General features: G+C 38.1%; 1 protein-coding gene across 2 annotated transcripts in view; it reads left to right on the forward strand.

Moving 5' to 3' along the window:
• LOC142834369 (BEN domain-containing protein 5) overlaps window positions 1-19,112 on the forward strand; it is a 1,100,005-nt gene that overhangs the window by 599,837 nt on the left and 481,056 nt on the right. The window lies entirely within an intron of this gene.

Genomic DNA, 19,112 nt, shown 5'->3' on the forward strand with positions numbered 1-19,112 from the left:
GGGTAGAGTGCATCCTTAATTATCTATCATGCTCAGGGGACAATTTTGACACATGCCCTCTAACCTGGTATGTACGCCATCTATGCAGAGGAACACAACTTTCCATCTTCCTTATTTTTAAGACACTTACATCCATGAGACAGTGACTGCACCTCCCCTCTCACCCTGGAAAGCTGAACATCACTACCCATGCTTCTGTGTCTTCTAACTTTTATCCTTGATGATAAGTTTCTTAGTTTCTGAAGCTTTGGCTGCAGCCTCACTCTCACTAATTCCTTCCTATTCCCATATTACTCCACACCATTTGAGATTAGAAACCTAGTGTTTTGATTGATTTTTTTTGCATTTTTTTGACTCAGCTTCTTAGATTTGGTAACCTGGACTTTAAAACTTGCTGGCTTCCTTGGACTTCAGGTCATTTGAATCTCTTTATATTATATATTCCTTAGACTTACCATTGGGAACTAGCTTTAGTTCACTTTGTGAATATGTAGTCCTCACTCTGGGATTAGTGAGCTGAAATGGACAATAGGGGTTTGAGGATATGATAAATCAGATGGAGGTTTTAGATAGTTCTTCCCCTGTATTACTTGTCTATTATATACTAAGCATTGTCAACATTGATCATGCCTGGTCTGTAATAAACCTATTCAGTGAGTTAAAGGGACCTTTTTTTATTGAGTTATATAATTTTCTCTGTTTCTTTCCCTTTCCTCCTGCTCCCTTTTATCCTATTTAATACTCCCCATGCTCTCAATTTACTCAGGAAATCTTGTCTTTTTCTACTTCCCATGTATGTTAGATCCATGTGTGTCTCTCTTAGGGTCCTCTTTGTTGTTTAGGTTCTCTGAGATTGTGAATTGCAGGCTTGTTTTGTTTTATGTCTAAAATCCCCTTATGAGTGAGTACACATTATATTTGTCTTTCTGGGTCTGGGTTACTTCACTCAATATGATGTTTTCTAGATTCATCCATTTGCCCACAAATGTCAAGATGTCAATATTTTTTTCTGCTGTGTAGTACTCCATTGTGTAAATGTACCACATCTTCTTTGTCCACACTTTGCTCAAGGGACATATCGGTTGTTTCCAAGTTCTGGGTATTAAAAATACTGCTGCTATGAACATAGTTGAATACATGTCCTTGTAGTATGATTGAGCATCCTTTGGATATATATCCAAAAGTTGTATTGCTGGGTCTTGAGGTAGGTTGTTTCCTAATTTTCTGAGAAAACACCATACTGAAATCAAAAGCAGTTATACCAGTTTGCACTCCCACCAGCAATGCAGAAGTGTTCCCATTACCCAACATCCTTCTTTAACATAAGTTGTCATCAGTGTTTTTGATCTTTGCCATTCTGACAGGTGGAAGATGGAATCTCAGAGTTGTTTTGATTTGCATTTCTCTGATGACTAAAGATATTGTGCATTTTCTTAAGTGTCTTTCACCCATTTTATATTCCTCTATTCAGAGTTCTCTGTTTAGGTCTACACCTATTTTTTATTGGATTATTTGTTCTTTCAATGGATGTTTTCTTGAGTTCTTTGTATATTTTGGAGATCAGACCTCTGTCTGATGTGGGTCTGGTGAAGAAGATCTTTTCCCATTCTGTAGGCTGTCATTTTGTCTTGTGATCATGTCCTTTGCTTTACAAAAGCTTCTCAGTTTCAGGAGGTCCCATTTATTAATTTTTTCTCTCAGTGTCTGTGCTACTGGGTTATATTTCAGAGGTAGTCTCTTGTGCCAGTGCGTTCAAGTGTACATTCCACTTTCTCTTCTATGAGGTTAAGTGTGATTGGTGTTATTTTAAGTTCTTTGATCCATTTGGACTTGAGTTTTGTGCCTAGTCACAGATATGGGTCTATTTTCATTCTTCTACATGTTGATATCCAGTTATGCCAACATTGTTTGTTGAATATGCTTTCTTTTACCATTTTATATTTTTGCTTCTTTGTCAAAAGTCAGATGTTTGTAGATGTGTAGATTGATATTCAGGTCTTTGATTGGATTCCGTTAGTCCTCCTCTCTGTTTTTATTCCAATACCAGACTGTTTTCGGTCCTGTAACTCCATATAGTAGAGTTTTAAGTCAGGGATTGTGATTCCTCCAGAAGTTTCTTGGTTGTACAGGATTGTTTTGGCTATCTTTGGTTTTTTGTTTTTTATATGAAGCTGAGTATTGCTCTTTTGGGCTGTGTGAATAATTTTTCTGAAATTTTGATGGGCATTGCATTGAATCTGTAGACTGCTTTTGGTAAGATTGCTTTTTTTTTTACTATATTAGTTATACCTACCCAAAAGCATGGAAGATCTCTCCATTTTCTGATGTCTTCTTCAGTTTCTTTCTTCCAATATTTAAAGTTCTTGTCATACAGGAATTTCACTTGCTTGGCTAGAGCAAGATATTTTATATTATTTGTGGCTATCATAAAGGATGATGTTTCTCTGATTTCTTTTCTCAGCCCATTTATCATTTGTATAAAGGAAGGCTACTGATTCTTTTTAGATATTATTGTGTCCTGCTACATTACTGAGGTGTTTATGAGTTATAGAAGTTCTTTGGTATAATTTTTGGGTCACTTATGTTAACTATCGTATCGTCAGCAAATAGTGAGAGTGACTTCCTTTCCAATTTTTATCTCCTTGATCTCCTTTTGTTGTCTTATTGCTCTAACTAGAACCTCAAGTACTATATTGAATAGCTATGGAGAGAGTAGACAACCTTGTATTCTTCCTGATTTTAGAGGGATTGCATTTAATGCTATGAACTATCCTCTTAACACTGTTTTCATTGTATCTCATAAATTTGGGTATGTTGTGTGGTCATTTTCATTGAATTTCAGGAAGTCTTTAATTTCTCCCTTTTTTTCTACCTTGACCCATTGATGATTCAGGTGAGCTTTGTTTAATTTCCGTGTGTTTGTGGACTTTCTGGTATTAGTATTGCTGTTAACTTTTAGTTTTAAACGATGGTGATCTGGTAAGATAGATGGAGTCATTTTTTTTTTTGTATCTGTTGAGGATTGTTTTGTTACTGAGAATGTGGTCAATTTTTGAGAAGGTTCTATGAGTTGCTGAGAAGAAGGCATATTTTCTGTTTGGGTGGGATGTTTTATAGATGTCTGTTATGACCATTTGAGTTATAATATCTATTAGTTCCCTTATTTCTCTATTCATTTATTGTCTGGCTTATCTGTCCAGTGTTGAGAGTGGAGTGTTGAAGTCTCCCACTATTAGTGTGTGGGGTTTAATGTATGATTTAAGATTTAGAAGTGTTTCCTTTACATATGAGGGTGCCCTTGTATTGGGGCATAGATGTTCAGTATTGAGATTTCCTCTTGATGAATTTTTCCTGTGACTAATATGAAATGTCCTTCTTTTTCTCTTTTGATTGATTTTAGTTTGAAGTCTATTTTGTTAGATATTAGGATAGCTACACCAGTTTGTTTCTTAGGTCCATTTGATTGGAATATTTTTTTCCAACACTTTACTCTGAGGTGATGTCTGTCTTTGAGGTTGAGGTGTGTTTCTTGTATGCAGAAGAAGGATGGATTCTGTTTTCGTATCCAAACTGTTAGCCTGTGCCTTTTTATAGGTGAGTTGAGTCCATTTATGTTAAGGGATATTAATCACCAGCAATTGCTATCTCCTGTTAATTTAGTTTCCATTGTTGGTGATGTTAATTTGTGTGTTTTCCCCTTTTGTGGGATTTGCTGTTATGAGACCATGTGTTGTCTGTATTTTTGTTGATGTAGCCAACTTCCTTGGATTGGAGTTTTCCTTCTAGTATTCAATATAGGGCTGTGTTTGTGGCTAGGTGCTGGCTAAATATGGTTTTGTCATAGAATATCTTGTTTTGTCCTTCTATGGTGATTGAAAGTTTTGCTGGGTATAGTAGTCTGGTCTGGCATTCGTGGTCTCTTAATGTCTGCATAATGCCTGACTAGAAACTTCTGACTTTTATTGTTTCCATTAAGAAGGCAGGTGTAATTCTGATATGTCTACCTTTATGTGCTACTTGGCCCTTTTCCTTTGCAGTTAATATTCTTTTTTTATCTTTTTCACAGCAGTTAATATTCTTTATTCTGTATGTTTAGTGTTTTGTTTATCATGTGGCACGGGGACTTTTAATTTTGGTTCATTCTATTTGGTGTTCTGTAAGCTTCTTTTATCTAATAAGCATGTCTTTCTTTACGAAAATTTTCTACTATGATTTTTGTGGAATATATTCTCTGTGCTTTTGAGATGGACTTCTCCTTCTTCTATCCCTATTATTCTTAGGTTTGGTCTTTTCATGGTGTCCCATATTTCCTTAATATTTTGTTTTAAGTTTTTGTTAGAGTTAACATTTTCTTAGGCTGTTAAGGCTACCTCTTCTATCTTCAAGGCTTGAGATTCTCTCTTCCATCTCTTACAAGAATACATTCTGCTGTTTATTCCCATATTTTCCATTTCCAGAATTCCCTGGGTTTGTGTTTTATTTATTGTCTCTATTTTGGTTTTCACGTCTTAAATCATTTCTTTCAGCTGTTTGATTGCTTTTCCTTGGTTTTATTTACGGAATTTGTTGAGTTCTTCCAATTTTTTGTTTGTCTTTTCCTCCATTTCTTTGAGGGAATTTTTCCTTTTTAAGTCCCTCAAATATTCTCCTAAAGTTATTTTTAGATCATTTTATTCTGCTTCATCTATATTGAGGTCTTCAAATCTTGCTGATTTAGAGCCACTAGTTTTTGTTGGTGTCATGTTGTTTTTTGTGGTGTTGAGTGTGTCTTTACCTTGTCTACCCATCTTTTCCTCTGATTTGTGTAGTTGGGGACGTATCTCTGATGATCACCCTTCCAAGTGCCAGCGGATCTAAAGTGCAGATAGTTGCTCCTTGTGGTAGAGTTGGGGCCACAGTTCTAGTCACCCTGGAGATCACTTGGCAATCCCCCGAAAGTTGCTTGGTACTCCAAGAGGTTGCTCTGCAATCCCTGAGGTCATTCTTTCCTGCTTCCACAGAGGTTGCTTGCTTGGGCCTGCTCCCATGGAGGTCACTTGCTCAGGCCTGCTCCTGCAGAGGTTAGTGACTCAGGCCTGGCCCTGTGGAGGTTCACTGTCTTAAGTTTGTCCCCATGGAGTCACTGACTCAGGGCTGGTCCTATGGAAGTCACTAGCTCAGGCCTGCTCCAGCAGAGGTTCCTGGCTTGGGACTTCTCCTGCATGTGTCCCTGTCTCGAGCCTGCTCCCACAGACCTTGCTGGCCTGGACCTGTTTCGGCAGAGGTCACTGGCTCGGGCCTTCTGCAGGTGTCCCTGTTTTGAGCCTGCTCCTGCAGAGGTCACTGGCCTGGGTCTGGTCATGCAGCGGTCACTGGCTTAGGCCTGCTCTGGAGGAGGTTGTTGAATGGGGCAATAATAAACTAGTATTGCTGGCTTCAAGCAGAAGACTTAGGGTCTGACTACTTGCGCTTCTTGATTCACCAATTCTTGGTTGGAGTTAGTCAAACGGGACCATTTATAAGCATTCTGTGTCGACAGGTACTGTGATGAGATCTTGACCTTCTCTCCAACAGCCCTTAAATATCCCACAGTGATTCCTTATCCAGTAGAATTTAGTGACAATGAATCGCTTTGCTTAATAGATTCTACCTCAGTGGCCTGGGAAGAGAAGCAGGAAGATTCCAGAAGGAAACCAACGCCCTTTGTTATATGGGTCAATGCCACAGTACAGGAGCAGAAAGGAACTTTTCTTGGGTGACTAATGTCTTTATTGCTTCTGAGAGAAGCACTATGAAAAACTCAGGGGAAAATCTCTTGAAAAAGCTTAGAACCCCTTTCCATCCCATAGCCACTCCAACCTACTACTCTGGGAACCCTTAAGCCCATTGTGGGGCTAACAGGCCATTGTCATCCTTCTTCTCCTCTGACCCTGCTCCATAGCCAGCATGTATTTACTTCATTCGGATAACGGTGTCAAATACGGGGTCAGATTCACTGTCAACCTAAACATGGGTATTATTCCTACTCACAAAGAAATTCTGAACTAGTTACAAATGCAACTGGATATAAGCAAACAGAATGGATATAGAATTATAAGTTGCAGCAACATTCTGAGGGAAAGAACATAGTTGCTATAAGAAAGAACAGACTCTAATTTAGGTGAAATAAAAGAAAAAAATAAGAATTCAATCCCGAGTACTTATAGAAAAGTTGAGTATAGTGGCATATGCCTGTAATCTCAGCACTAGAGAGGCACAACACAGAAGCAGGAGGATGGCTGGTAGCCTGGTGTACATAGCAAGTTCTTGGCCAGTTAGGCTACACACAGAGAAACCCTGTCTCAAACCTCAAATGAAACAAAACCAAAAGTCTAGAGCAGTGAGGCAAGAGTTAGTGTGTAGAAGAACACACAGTAAACAGAAGTCTTTGGAGTCACTGCGATGAACTATGAACTCAGTTTGTCTGAAGAAGTAAAAAGCTAGGGTTTGGATTTCATTCCAGCATAATTGGAAATTGTGAAGGATTTGCAATCCAGGAAGTGACAAGATCCAATTAAATTTTAAAAAGGCTATATAGAGAACAGACTGGGGAGAGGGTGGGAAAAAAGAAGCAGGGTTGGTTGGGGACTTTCTCAGGATATTAGTAAAAGTATGGAAATACTGACAACCAAACAGATTGGAGATATCTTTTGGAGATAGATAAATTTAAATCTTTTGGAGAATTTAAAGACCTCAGTGAGATGTGAGATGTAAAATTTTCAGTAAAAGCTATCAAGCCATAAAATAGTTAGTATGGTGGTTGATCCTACTTCTGCTTCCAGATTTCACATCCAATCCATCAACACAGCCAAAGCTCTTTACCTGCAAAGCCGTTCCAAGTTCTAGAACTTCTTACTTTCTTCACAGCTTCAACCCTTCTCCAACCCGTCATTGTATCTTGCCTAGACAACTGCACTAGCTGCCCCACTGAATTTGCTTTCAATACCCCCACAAAAAAACTCTTCCTAATATCCACTCCGTTATTGCATCCTCTATTCTACTCTCTAACTAAATTCTGCCAGTGTCCACCTCACTGATTCCTATTAATTCCCACTGGATGTTTCAGAGGCACCCCAAAGCTTATTCCTGTTGTTTGACCTTTGTGTTTGCTATTTCTACCAATTCTTCTGCTTCTTTCCATACTCTCTTTCTGTTACAGGACTACCTCTGTGACCATATTCCTGCTTTATTACACTCACAACTCTCATTTCCGTTTGTACCCATTATACTTATCATTGACTTACGTTCATACACTGATTTTTTTTATCATTCTTTACCATTACAAGTTCTGTTCTGCTATAGCATGCTACTGAATATGATTAAAAGTACATTTTCTAAATGTCTAGAGGGATTCAATATTGGAAGAAATCAGGCAATATTTATTCTCACCACTTTAATTTATTTTAAAATTAACAAAACAGGACTTTTTGCTGAAGAATAGAAAGAAGAAATTAAGGCCAACCCATGTTTTTGCTTTATCTAATTGGGCACATGAAAACGGGAACTTCCTACTGTGATGGAAACACTTTTCAAACCCCCAGTTTAGTGGATGACAGGAGATCACTTTTAATTAGGTTGAACCTGAGATCATTTTCAGACATGCAAGAGCAGGACTCAAGCTGGTAGATGGATAGGAAGACCATGTAATTTATTGTCACAACTTAAAGTGAATGAGAGAATTAAACATAAAATTTTGTATGTTTTAAAAATAGTCTTTAAGAATAAAATTGTTTTTACTACATTGGCGCTTTTACAAACTAATTAATTTCAAAATTGCATCTATGTATCTTGTAATGATTACCAATTATGAAAGTTGTATATTTACATTTTGTTTCATATATTTTGACAATTATAAGTTATATTTTGAAGATAGAAAATGGAAGGATATTCAGATTCAATTATAAATTGAATACCTCAAACTGTCTAAGAATGAATCTCTGCTTCATGGCTTTTCTGATTTATGATGAGCATTGTTTTCAAGCCAAAGTTTTTATTCACACTATCCTAACAAAATAAATTTGTATTTAGTGACTTCCTAGTGAAATAGCTGTATCGTTTCAACTAAGGAGGTAGTCTATTTTCCAGATAATGAAGTTCCAAAAGTTTTCCATTAGATGGATAAAATAATTGATTTAGACTGGAATTTTGTTAAATAATGCTATTTGAGATATCTGACTGACATTGATATTAAACTGCTGGGTTCATTTAGTTCTTCCTTATTGACAAAGACATTGCTCAGCTTCCACTTCATGCTTGGAGTTGGAAATGGTCAAAATTAGTTTAGAATAGCTGTGCTTTCTAAGGAACAGACCATATTGTACAACATCAGAAGTACATGTTTATTCTAAAATAAAATTATCATAAAATAAATTATTCTAAAATAATTCCAGTGCTTTTCCTTTTATGCTTTGCTTTTAAATGTACAAGTTGCACTTTGGGGCCTATCTTATAAAAACTGCTGCTAAAATGGAGGACACAGATGATTCCTCAGATTTGTGACTTCTTTCCTGTGGTAGATCAGAAATACTTAGTCATTTTATACAGCTAATATTTCATAACTGTAGTCACAAGATGTGGAAATATATTCATATACATGCTTATATTTTTAATTCATTACTGGTAAAAGAAAATGAACATTTTTGGCATGTAATCAAATAAATAAACCATAATTTTGCATTTACATACAATTATATTGAGAATTCTATTATCCAGATACAGGATTGTGGTGTGTATAGATATCGCCAACTAGTGACCTTGGTGTCTGAAGAATGGGCCATAGAACAGTTGTCTGGTAATAACTACCAGCACAGGTAGCACCTCTGAATACCCTGCTCTACCACAATTGGGGGCTAAAGGAGGTAGCTGCCATCCTCTGTTTGAACATAACTTTTTCCCATGATAGAGGATGACCTGAACAAAATTATACTATTGGGCACACTGAACCTGGAAAGAAAGAGAAATAGTTAACATTAGTTTGGCTCCATGTCACTTTTTCTAGGTCCCCTACTGTGGTCTACCCTGCTCTTTCATGAACTGAAATCACTAGCATGAACCTAAAATTCATTGTTTTAGGAAAAGACAGGGCCCGGCACTATTTTTCTTGTAGCGTGATGAAAATCTTAGGTACCATTTACTGAGCTCCTGCATGTCAGTCTCTATTCTTCACAGCCAATCCGTGATAGCATTTTCATTTTAGAGGTGAGAAAGCCCAGGTTCAATGCTGTATGTATGACTGATAAGTAATGGGAGTGAGTTAGCACCTCCTATACAATGATTACATTTCTAAAGGTGGACAGAGCTGGTATTGAGCATAGATGTTGGTTCTTTTAAAATCTCACTTGTCCTGGTCCTGAAACAGTGAGGCCATGGCCCTACGACTCTAGCTTAAGAAGACTGCATTGCTGGGCCATGGTGGTGCACACCTTTAATTCCAGCCCTTAGGAGGCAGAGGCAGGCAGATCTCTATGAGTTCAAGGCCAGCCTGGTCTACAAGAGCTAGTTCCAGGACAGCTAGGGCTACACAGAGAAACTCTGTCCCGAAAAAACAAACAAGCAAACAACAACAACAACAATAAAAGCATTTAAAAAAAAAAGACAGCATTATGCTCCTGCCTCATACACTGTCTCAGACTCAGCAAATAACAGGTCTGGAAATACAGTCTACTTCACCTAAGAGTTTTTCAACACTATAAATGGATATAAGAAGTGAGTAGAGACCGCATTTCATGCAAAAGGTCAAATTAGGTGAGAATTCAAGAGGCTGGACTCAACCCAACCCCGTCTGGATCATCATCTTGCCGTTTCTCAGAATTAGAGGAGGGAGATAAAGTTTCTAGCTCAGAGCCTCTTCTGGCATGGTCCCTATAGTTTTCATATGGGTTGGCATTTTTCCAGCAGCCAGCCACAGGTAGGAATATTGTTGCTGTCTATGACCATGAAAATAATAATTCTCAGCTCCTCTCTGGCTCTTAACCAGCCAAAATAATTGGTTTTAATTTTAATTTTCTAATGACTTGGAATTAATAGAAGCAGCTGCTGCCACAGTGTGTGGGTGTCCTTCACCAGAAGGCAGAGATAAATTTTTTTTAAAAAAAAAAATCCCGATGTTATAAAATAAACTGAAAAATAAATACAGTGTATAGGACAAAAAGGTTAATTCAAGAAAGGAGCAGCATCTTTTTGTTATCATAAATTCAACTGGCAATATGTAACACTGCCCCTCTCCTCCCACCCGTCATGTCCATTAGCTGATAAAATGGTAATCTGATTAGACACGGGGGTGTAAAACTGTGTTGCCTGTGTCTGATCACTGCCTCACGCTCTTTCTCTCCCTCCCAGTGTCTCAGAGAGATTAGCTGTGACAAAGTGCAGAGAGAAGAGATAAGAGTGGGCCTGCCGGTGACAGGGGCATTATAATTATTTGGGAGAAGATAGTGTTGGCGTTAGGAGGAATGAGTTCCATTTGTCCAGGAAGAGTCGATTTATAATATGGGTATCTATGCCAGGTGTCTCGCTATGCCAGACACGTGAGGGGACAAGGCAGAGAACAACTGGTTCTAACTAGATGATGGACTCAATCCTTGCAGCAAAACCCAGAAGAAAGGCCATGTGTAGCATAGACCAAATTTGAGATATCCTGCTGCCCTCATAAAAGGAAAAGGAGCGGAAACTTATCTCAGTTTCGAATGTAACAAGGAAGTGGAGACCGAATTGGTTTGTGACCGAGGATAAATGAATGAAGGGACCAGGAGGCTAGCAGCACAACTGTGCAAATGTGAGGTAGCATGGGCTTGCTGTGGCAGAAAAAATATGGACTTATAGTCAGACAGTAGTGTACAACATACAGCACAATATAGCATACAGGATTGCTGTGTGTGGCATTTGCGGGTATCTGAATTACCTGGTGATGCTATGTTGAATACCTCTGCCAGGACTTACAGCATGGTGGTCTCAGTCATTCCAGACAAACACAGAGGAAAGAAAAGCCATGTGTATCATAGATGAAGCACGAGCCTGGTTCTTCACTGCTTCCTGTTCTGTTAGCTTGAAGAGAAAATTGCCTGCTGTCAAGAAAGACCCCAAACTTAGAGTTTATATATGCAAGCAGGCACTTTCTGCTTCACTGGAGAGGAAATTAGAAATGCTATCCTTCAGGGTCCTGAGGAGAATTTGAGAATATAAATTTAGAGCAATTTATACACTTGGGCCCTGAGTTTCTCATTTTCTATATGTCCTAGTAGCCTCTAAAAGGACGTTTTGAAAATTTAGTCAGTGGATTTCAAGAGAATGCAGAGAAGATGATAAATGGGAGGGAAATTTTTGCCTTCCTCTTCATTCATGCACTATTAAATCCCAAATTCACTCATTAGCAAGCATGTATTGATTTCTCCAGGGTCAGGCATTGTGTTAGCTTCTGGAAATTTTGAGATAAATCACAAAAACAACAGTGTCTACATTAAGTATTTATAACATTTACTACACTGTGGAGTTGCTGATGAAGAGTCAAAAATAAAGTTTATTTGACTTGAACTTGACTTCTCTATAACACGGAGACTATATGTTATAGAAATATATGACAATGTCAACTACAATTAGAAGGAATACATTATAAAGAGAACATGAAAACATCATCTATCTAGAACATGGTCCTAAGTTTCACATGGAGATGGCACAATGTACTTATGTTAGGGAGGCTGAAATTATTTATTTATAAATGTATTCATTTATTCAATTTATGACTTGTTTTTACCACTTGATCTATGTAAAATTCTGCATAGGTCCCGGAGTAGTAACAGTCAGGACTCTATGGGCCCTTCCCTCAGGGAGCTCAGTATAATGGTGAAGAAAAGTGGGTGAAATGAGATACTGGGTATAATAGAGCAGCACAGAGAATGTTTGTGGGAGTCTGAGATGTATATGTGTGTGTGTGTATATATGTATATATATGCATGCATGTGTATATGTCTGTATATGTGCAAACAGTCCCCCACCTGCATATACTACTGAGTCTTGGAATGAGATCTATGTACTTCCCTTATGCATTATGTGTCTACTTGTATTATCTGGATGGACTTCAAATGATGGCTTCTTCTCAGAGCTGATAAACATTTATTCTCAGTCCTAAGAGCATACACATCAATGTTTAGACTTTTCCTGGGTCTCTAAAAGGACAGGATCTTGGATAATTTCATTCCAGTGGGCTCCTGGAGAGTTGCAGACAGCCTGCTTCCCTCAAGAAGGGCTTCAGTTATATTATCCCTTTCATCACTTTTAGTTAGGAGGAGTAAGTTTAGAATACTGTGCAAAGTTAAGGAGCCAGTTCATTACAAAATATTTAGAATGGTCCGGCAGATTGTCAGTGCTGTATGTACACAGAGAAAATCATACTAGAATACTATAGTACAACCTGGGATACTTACTAAACGTGGGTCTTTGAGAAGCTTTTTGCCTCTTTGAGTTTTCATTTTCTTGTCTCTGCAAAGGGGATGGTAATAAACCCACACCTCATAAGATGCTTGTGAGTGTTAAATGTGTATAAAACAGCTAACACAATGCCAAAGGCATGAGAACATAAGAAGAAAAACAGGACAAAACCAGAAGTATATTCCAAGGGAGAAAGGCATGTTTCCTTCCTTGTCTTACTCCCTTGCCTTTATTCCCTGCATTACTTGACTGATGAGCCCTTCTCAAGCAGGTTTCTGGTGTATCCTTGGTGGCACCTAGAAAATCTAAGCCCCAAACATGGTCTCAGCTTTCTTGAATGATTACTGGAGGACCCATTACCTCCACTCTGCCAATCAGATCAAGCATTCTCACCCACCCAGGACAGAAATCAGAATATCTGTAAGCACATGAATTCTGATTAAAAATTAACAAATTCAGTAGAGACAACAGCCTCTCATAAACAACTATTAAACTTGGGTGGAAGATCAGAAATATAGGAGGACTGTAATTAAACTGCAGGCCTTGGTTGGATTGACTGGCAAATAGTTGGAAATGATGTCATAACCCGAGGGACTTTGTGGCTATAGGCATTGCCTGCATAGTAACATGTGCTAAACCTAGGGCTCCAGGAGACTCTTACTCAGATCTTAGCCAGGACCTGGAGTAACCATCACTGCATGGAGACCTCAAAACTCTTTCACTAGCTTTCTTTTCAAATATTAATTCAAAGTCTTAGGGCTAACTTCCTTCTCACCCTCCTATTCTTGCATCTTCAACCACATACAATTGTGGAGCACACATTTTCTTGATACCAGCATTCCTGCACTGTTATTCCCTCTCTGCTTTTGCCTTTTCACCTGCACCTTCTCTAAAAGCCTTTCCATCATTCACACTCTCTTCTTGAACTAAATGTTGTAGTTAATAATCTCATCCTTTTTGTTTCCTTTTTCCTTCACCTCTCTTGTCATCACTTAGAACCCAATACTTTAATATTTTATAGTAAAACTATCAACTGAGACCTGATACTCTTAAGGGGAGTGTTTATTTCTCATTCTCCTATAGTCCATACATAGAAGCATCAGAAAATATCTTTACTCTTTGTTCCCTGCCCACTTTCCAGGCCATTACTTCTATACCTCATCACCAGTGGCTCCAGAGTTTCAATATAGGAAGGTTCAGGATAGTGATCTGGTTAGAAGGAGTACATAGCAGATTTGTCTTAAAGACTTTATAAAAAGATTGTTACTTCATGTTCTTGGGAATAGGCAGCAAATGAATGCCTTTGGTGGATCTAAATACAACTCTGGGTATCCTCTGATACGATCACTGAATTTTAAATGAATATTTCAATTCCTTTTGGCTTGAGCTGTGTATTTTCCATACTGTGCTGTTCTTCAGCAACTTCATGTTCCTATTCATCTTAGATGTCATGTCCTGCCATTTCCTCTACTTGTTTTCTAAGATAATCAGATGTTAGAATATTTAATACCTAAGTCAAATAGAGTCAAATATATGGATAAACATCAGTGCTATGTCATCTCTGTTCTTACAGAAAAAAATCTCGCAGACTGTTGTAGCTTGAATGTGATTGGCTCCCATAATCTCATAGAGAGAGGCATTAGGAGGTGTGACTTTGTTGCAATGGATATATCCTTGTTGGAGGAAAAATGTGCTACTATGGGGGGGAGGGGTATTTGAGGTTATCTTTGCTCAAGCTTCCCTCAGTAAGACTGTCAGCCAACTTCCTGTTGACTGCCCGACATATTACTCTCAGCTCCACCACTACATCTGCCTGCATACCACCCTGCAACCCATCATGATGATAATGAACTGAACCTCTGAAAGTCATGTCATGGCAATTAAGTGTTTTCTTTATAACAGTTGCATGGCCATGATGTCTCTTCAGAACACTAAAAACCCAAGCCAATTCATAGCCTCACCTCCCACCTTAACCAGTTAGTAGGCATAAAACACATAAACACACACACACACGCGCGTGCGCGTGCACACACACACACACACAAAATTAGATAATAACTTGCAAGATAACACTACCATGTTAGATCATTTGTCTGATTTTCTTTTCCTATTGCTATGATAAAGTACTCTGACAAAGGCAACTTAAGGAAGAAAGGTTTATTTTAACTCATAGTTCAAAGTCATAGTCAAATATGGCATGGAAAGTTAAGACATCAGGAATTTAAACTAGGAGCCCAAAAGAATGCATATTCAACAAATGGTGCTGGCATAACAGGATGTCAACATGTAGAAGGATGCAAATAGATATGTATCTATTGCTATGCACACAACTGAAGTCCAAATGAATCAAAGAACTCAACATAAAACCAATCACACTGAGCCTCATTGAAGAGAGAGTAGCCTTGAATGCGTTGGCACAGGAGACCAAGTCCTAAATATAACCCCAGTAGCAGAGATACTGAGAGAAACAATTCCTCGCTGCTTTTGCCTTTTCACCTGTGCCTTCTCTATAAACCTTTAATACAGTTAATAAATTGAACCAGCTGAATCTGAGAAGCTTCTGTAAAGCAAAGGACTGGGACAATAAGACAAAAATAAGGCAACAGAATGGGAAAAGATCTTCACCAACCCCACATCACACAGAGGGTTGACCTCCAAAATATACAAAGAACTCAAGACTGCCCATCAAAAGAACAAATAATCCAAGAAAACAAATGGGTACAGACCAAAACAGAGAACTCTCAACAAAGGAATCTAAAATGGGTGAAAGACACTTAAGTAAATGCTCAAAATCCTTATTCATCAGAGAACTGCAAATCAAAACAACTCTGAGATTCCATCTTATACCTGTAAGAATAGCCAAAATCAAAAACACTAATGACAACTTATGCTGGAGAGGATGTTGAGTAAAAATAACACTCCTGCATTGCTGGTGGGAATGCAAGCCGGTATAACCCCTTTAGATGTCAGTGGGATTATTTCTCAGAAAATTAGGAAACAACCTACCTCAAGACACAGTAATACCACTTTTAGGTATATATCCAAAGGATGCTCAGTCATGCCACAAGGACATTTGCTCAACTATGTTCATAGCAGCATTGTTTGTCATAGCCAGAACCTGAAAATAACCTAAATGCCCCTTGACCGAAGAATGGATAAAAAAAAAAAGTGGTAAATTTACACAATGGAGTACTACACAGCAGAAAAAATAATGACATCTTGAATTTTGCAGGCAAATGGATAGAACTAGAAAACAGCATATTGAATGAGGTAACCCATACCCAGAAAGACAATTATCACATGTACACATAAGTAAAATAAAACCAGCCAACAATCTCAATCCCAGAGAACCTAGACAATAATGAGGACCCTAAGAAAGACATACATAGATCTAATCTACATGGAAAGTAGAAAAAGCCAAGATCTCCTGAGTAAATTGGGAGCATGGGGACCTTGGGAGAGGGTTGAAGGGGAGGGGAAAGGCAGAGAGGGCAGAGAAAAATGTAGAGCTCAATAAAAATAATGCAGTACAGACCTCAACAGAGGACTCTCAACAGGAGAATCTAAAATGGCTGAAATATACTTAAGGAAATGCTTAACACCCTTAGCTATCAGAGAAATGCAAATCAAAACAACTCTGAGACTCATCTTCCTTCCACCTGTCAGAATGGCTAAGATCAAAAACACTGATGACAACTTGTACTGGAGAGGTTGTGGGGTAAAGGGAACACTCCTCCATTGCTGGTGCAAATGAAAACTGATACAGCCTGTTTGGAAATCAGTATGGAGATTTCTCAGAAAATTAGGAGACAACCTATCTCAAGACCCAGTAATACCACTTTTGGGTATATACCCAAAGGGTGCTCAATAATACAACAAGGACATTTGCTCAACTATGTTCATAGCAGCTTTGTTTGTCATAGCCAGAACCTGGAAACAACCTAAATGTCCCTCAACCAAAGAACGGATAAGGAAAAATACACTGTTGGAGTATTGCACTGTTGGAAAAGTAATGGCACCTTGAAATTTGCAGACAAATGGATGGATCTAGAAAACATCATATTGAGTGAGGTAACCCAGATCCAGAAAGACAATTATCACATGTACTACCTCATAAGTGGCGTTTAGACATAAAGTAAAGATAAACCAGCCTTCAATCCACAACCCCAAAGAACCTAGACAACAAAGAGGACCCTAAGAGAGACATACATGGATCTAATATACATGGGATGTATAAAAAGATACAATCTCCTGGGTAAATTGGGAGCATGGTATTCATGAGAGAGGGTAGAAGGGGAGGGGAGAAAATATAGAGCTCAATAAAAACAATAAAAATAACTTAAAATAGCTTTTCACAATACATCTACAGTCAAAAGAAGAAAGCAACACATGCATACATGCTTTCTGCACTCTTCAACAGTCCAGGATCCCTGGCCTAGAGGATGATGCCACCCACAGCGAGTGGGAATTTTTCACTTTGAATAATGTACTTAAGATAATCTTTCTATAGTTGCCCAGATGGTAAGCACTCAAGGTAGTTTGTCAAGTTAACATTTTAACACTAATCTTTACCATGTTCGTGGATCTGAGATTCAGCAGTTTTTACAGGCTGCTCTGCATAAAGTCAGCACCATTCTTGATGTTCTTGACCTCACCTCCTACACTTTCCTCCTCCTGTCTGCAGTCTTTGCCACTTGGCTTTTCTACTAAATGCCAACCCATGGGAGACGAGTCTTATATTGTTCACCATCTGTCATCGTTTTCTAGAAGTGTCCTTTGTTCTTAAAACTCTTCTAGACCCATCTAAAAACATAAGACTCTCAGGCCATCCAATAAAAGAGCAAGATCTATTTATTATACAATGTGTGAATTGAACTGGCCCAGAATTCACAGTGTAAAATAATGGAAAAGGTACAGTTTGAACTGACTTTTGTTTGAGTAGGAAGGAAAGAAACGAGGGGCATTCTCTGTAGGGCAACAATGTACAAACTGTTGCTCCCATAAGACATGATGATACAGTAGCTTTATAGAGTGGCAGGCATAATGATGTAGTATTATTACTAGAATATTTTTTCTATGTGTTTCCTAGTGTTCCTTACTAAAGTATGAACATTGTATATTAGGGAAACTACTACTCACACAGCACATTTTGAATCAGTATTTACCAAAATATTTTCATGGGAAATAAAACTAATGATTAGTATAACCCCGAATCTTCAACAGAGAAGCTTCTTTGGATGGTAAACAAAAATGAATACAGCAACTTATAATGATTCAAAGTGCAGAAAGAATGTGTATGGTGTTCTCAGCCATAAGTGTGATATCTGTATCATACCTCACCCAGAGACTCAGAGAACATAGGAAAACAGAAGGCCGAAAGATGGAAAGAGCCAAGGCTTGAGAGGACTAACCATGGCAAAACAGTCTTCTGGACATGAAAGGACCATTGAATTAGCAAAACTCTAGCAGCTTGTGTTGCTTTCACAAGAGCTGTACAGATCAAGCCAGTCAACATGGAACATGCTGGATGGAACAGAGAGGATGGTTTTAGCCCCACCCCTATCTGAGGAGCTTGGTGGTAATGGCTGCTAGGAAAGAATTAATTTTCTTAATAGGTATAGTTCTAATAGTTTAACTGTGCTTCTCTGTATACCTTCATACCTCTTTTTATATGAGCAATATAAATTGGACTGAATGGAATATTAAAAACAAAGACACAAAGTTGGAAAGGGCTAGGAGGTAGAGGTAGACTCAGGAGGAGTTGGAGGGGCATAAAGGAAGAATATTATTACAATATACATATTCATATATGAAAAGTTCTAATATTTAATAAAATATTAAAAGTTAGTCTTACATCATGCTCTGTAGAAAATAACAGTAATAATTTAGAGTGAAGTTGAATATTTTGCTCCCTTCTCTTTAATATTCACAATGTATATTAGTTTACTTTAAAACTATGACTTAGTCTTATAATAGAAAACAAATCCTGACTTCCCTGAAAAATATGTCTACTCATTGATTTCTCACACATCTTAAACATTTGTGTTTCTTAAAGAATTTTTTACCACCTGTCTTTGTTACTTTTAAATAGCTGTAATAAAACACCATAACCAAAATAACTTTTTAAAAAAATATGTATTTGATATGGGACTCAGAGTTCTGGATGGTTAGAGTGCATGGCCATCATGGGAGGGACCATGGCAACAGGTAAGCAGGTATGGAGCTGAAACAGAAGCTGGGAGCTTGTAACTCCATCTATAAGTACAAAGAAGAAAGAAAACTAACTAGGAACGGCATGGGCTTTTGAAACCTCAAATTCCACCCCCAGCGACACACCTTCGCCAACAACTCTATACCTCCTAATGTTTCCCAAAGAGTTCCACCAACTACAGATCTAGCATTTAACTATGAGTCTATGGGGGCATTATTATTCAAAACACCACATCACCTGTAACTATACTGTCTATTTTAAGTTCAATGGCTGTTTTCCTAGGAGAATATATACTCCATGAAGACCAAGCCCTCGTTTGTAATATTTGCTGTTGTATTCCTAAATTTTCACGCAATGCCTAGGCATATAGTAAATGGTCCAAATAGAAAGTAACAAATACTTCCTTATTTTTTTATTTTCCAAATGACAAAGTGATGCTTTTTTAGCACGTGTTTTTGAC

The sequence above is a fragment of the Microtus pennsylvanicus genome, chromosome 13, assembly GCF_037038515.1.
Source record: "Microtus pennsylvanicus isolate mMicPen1 chromosome 13, mMicPen1.hap1, whole genome shotgun sequence".
Classification (NCBI taxonomy): domain Eukaryota; kingdom Metazoa; phylum Chordata; class Mammalia; order Rodentia; family Cricetidae; genus Microtus; species Microtus pennsylvanicus.